The 3796-nt window shown below is 40.6% G+C and overlaps 1 non-coding gene across 1 annotated transcript; it reads left to right on the forward strand.

Annotated features, from left to right (window-relative positions):
- Positions 1-231: 231 nt before the first annotated feature.
- Positions 232-340, forward strand: LOC120104364. Its single transcript, XR_005506771.1, has one exon. It is a non-coding gene; the product is annotated as a small nucleolar RNA R71 (small nucleolar RNA).
- Positions 341-3796: the final 3456 nt, after the last annotated feature.

Here is a 3796-nt window from a genome sequence, read left to right on the forward strand (position 1 = left end):
GTTTTGAGGTTGTAAAGGCCTCCCTGTACAGAGCTAGTAGGCTTAGGCAAAGACTTATTATTTCTATCCCTGTTATCCCAAAGTTGGGCAGTCTCAGCAAGAGAATCCAAATACTCCCATGCCTCATCAGGTTATTTTTCTAAAAATCTACCATTGCACATGGTCTCTACAAACTGTTTCAACTGTAGAGATAAACCTTCATAAAAGAAGCTAATAGTTCTCCAAGTTTCGAACCCGTAATGAGGGCATGAGAGAAGAAGGTCTTTAAATCTTTCCCAACATTCATAAAATGTTTCATTATCTTTTTGTTGGAAATTGCTGATATGTCTTTTCAAAAAGTTGGTCCTTTGTGCGGGAAAGAACTTCTTCAAAAATTCTCTCTGCATATCTTGCCAAGTTCTTATTGATCTAGGTCGCAAGGAGTTTAGCCATGTTTTAGCCTTATCCTTTAGAGAGAAAGGGAACAATGTCAACTTGAGGACATCCTCGGTGACGTTTGGCACTCTAAATGTAATGCTCAATTCTTCAAAATCCTTTAAATGAAGATACGGACTTTCAGACTCTAACCCGTGAAACTTGGGCAGCAATTAGATTACCCCTGGTTTGATTTCAAAATGTCCTACATTATCAGGAAAAATTATGCATGAAGGCTGACTAGTCCTAGTCGGTTATAGGTATTGTCTTAGAGTCATAATATGGGGTTCACGTTCTCGATCGTGGTGACTCCCCGCATCTTCATTTAAATTAGACATCTCACAAGGTGTGAGATACTGCGAAGGAATTTCAGGGGTGTGTCCTAAGGGATGATCTAAAGTTATACGACTTAATCGATCGGTGTCGTCCCTATTCCACTTTAGCATGCAAAATATTTCTCTTCCCCTCTTTTTCTTTTTTTTTAAAAAAAAAATACAAGTACCACCTAAAGATATCTAAAACGACATCCTAATACAGTAAAACAAAAATCTATTCACAATCAAGCATGCATCAAAACATTACAGCTCAATTCCTAATATTTTTTTCTTAAATTTCTAGACAGCTCCTAACTGGTTTGAAGAGGACACCTAAGCCTCCAATCCGGTCTAGTAACCTAGTCGACCAGGTAAGCTCCCAGGTAAGTGGAGGGGTCACGATGCGTTTAGCAAAGATCCCACTTAAAACCCACTTTCCTCGAACAACGACTGTCTTCCTTAGAGGGACAAAGCTTGCCTAGACATCGACTGGGTCATAGAGCAAAATTGGTGCAACTTTCGGTGATCTTCGTCCTATTGAGCTCGAATGTCCTTAGAGGCCAACTTCTAGTTGATTTTAGTTAAGCTTAGGATATTTATGCACTGGGGTGATTTTTAGGCTAAGGACGAGTGATGAAATCCCAACCTTATTTTTTTTAAATGGGTTCAGCCCTTAAAATATTTTATGCTGATGCCTTATACTATATGCAACAATCAAAAGATTTTTCTTCTAATGTTTTATGACATGACATTAAATTATATTGAATAGTTGATCAAGCAAATTATTTATTCCCTCTTTTTTTTTATTTTGAATGATCACCCTTGATCTTTTCTTAAAGTTTTTTTCTTTTTTTCAATTTTCAATTATCAACAAGGGTTAATAAGATATGATAACAATAAAATTCTAATTCTAAAAAAAATTTAAATACAGAAAATTCAAAACAGAAAGCAGCAAGGTTTCGTATTAATCTAATGGTCTTAAAAGTCTCAAAATATCAATCAAACCGTTCCGATTATTGAAAAATGCGTCTTGCACCAGCCGACCAAATTTGAGTCCAATCAGATGGTGAATTTCTCTGATATCAGAATTTGATGCAGATTGTGCAGGGAATAAAAACAGTAGTAAAGATTTAATTTTTTTTTCCGAAAGAAAAAGACTAACTACTAAGGTACTAATTATCTAAAATTATTCTAATAACTCAGCCTCCCCCGACAACGGCGCCAAAAACTTGATGCGTCACAGAAATGCTCTCCCAAGTGCAGGAGAATCGCACAAGTAGTATAACTCGGAAGTCCGAGATCGAATCCTCAAGGAACGAAATATATATGAGATTATTCAGTATAATTTTAGATTAATTAATTCAATAAGTTTGTGGATTAAGATGATGTTTTGCAAATAGAAAATAAATTAGTAAGTAGAGAATCGAAGTTTGGATAGATTAAGATGGTGTAGGGATCCAAAATCTCCTTTGATAATATCAAATTCATGCAATAAATTCTATGATTCTTTTGTTTTCTTTAAGAATTATAAGCAGATAAAATTCAATTATGGAGTATATTCTTGATAACATGAATTCTCTTTCTAAGTATTCAATGTGCCTTATAACGTCAACGATGAATCAAATAATTGAGGAAGACATGTATCAATAAGCATAAATCATAAAAGAATTTTCAACATATAAGAATCATGACATAATCAAAAGATAAATCGCATAAAGCAAAGGATTGGAATTTACATTATGAACTCGGTACATCAAAGGATCTTCCTTCCCCCATCACCTAGGACTTTAGCCTTCCATTAAAAACATTATCCTCCCTCTCATCATTTTTTTCTTTTCTTTTCGGAAAAACAGAGCCTCCCCTGTTTCTTCCCCTTTTTTTTTCTTTCTTTTCAAAACAGCTGAGGCTCTCTATTTTCTTTTTCAAAATGAGATATCCCCCGAATGAGCCTCCCTCCCTCTCCTTTATGCTCAACTCTCTCCCCCCTTTGTTTATTCTTGGAAAGCTAAACAAACCAAACGGAAATCCGAATCAAATTTGCTGTGATTCGGATGGGATTTTGTTGGAAGGCTGGAAATCCGCTGCTGTGAATGTGTGGGAGATTCAGTCGGATGCTAGAATCTGGGATGCGGGAGGAGCGGACGGCCGGGAAGAAGCTGGGCGGCGGATCCGGAAGCAAGGGAGCTGATCACGGCCGGATCCGATGCTGAGAACGGACGTGATCGAGGAGGCGGAAGGCTGGGCGGAGGCGGACGACCGGGCGGTGATCGCGGGCTCGGCATGCATCGCGGGCTCCACAAGCATCGTGGACGGCTGGAGAAGAAGGTTGCGGCGGGATCTTTGGCATGTGTCATGGGAAGAAGTTGATAGCAGAGGATTGCTCACGAACGGAAGGCTGGGAGGGAGCTGATCGTGGATTCCAAGAGCTGGGAGGTTGCTCATGGACGACTGATTGCTTGCTAATCCGGAAGCTGATTCGGAAGGGGTGGATGGAGTGGATGCATTGCGAGAGGAGCTGATCAGCTGGAATCGATTGAAGAAGAAGGAGCTTTGATCACGGAAGACGTTGATCGCGGAAATGGAGACGCGTGAGACGGAAGGAGACCACCATGCTGTGAATGTGGACCCTAAAATTGTGCACGGGATGATGCTGGGAGCTCTGATGTGGAAGAATTGCTTCGCGGATGGCTGGTTGGCACAGGAGAAGCGGACGGACGCGGGATGATCCAACGCGTGAGATCTGGACGCACGCTGGGATGGAGATGCTTGCGAACGGAAGGAGGATTGGACGTTGGCTCGTGGATGCCGTGACTCACTTGCGGGAGGATGGGTTGCACGAGGGCTCCATCGGAATGAGATGCACGGGCTACTGGGAATCGGTTGCAGTGAACTGAGCAGCTGAACTTAGCCTCCTTCTAGTGTGCAACTGGGGTTGACCCATACGGTTGGCTAGTCATCCGCAGTGATGCATCTTTTTGGACCCAATGCGCATTTTTGCTTTGATTTACGATCACTTGCACCCCACAAAAATATAATATTAATTCAACACTTTTATCATTATTTATTAG

Source organism: Phoenix dactylifera, chromosome 17, assembly GCF_009389715.1.
Source record: "Phoenix dactylifera cultivar Barhee BC4 chromosome 17, palm_55x_up_171113_PBpolish2nd_filt_p, whole genome shotgun sequence".
NCBI lineage: Eukaryota > Viridiplantae > Streptophyta > Magnoliopsida > Arecales > Arecaceae > Phoenix > Phoenix dactylifera.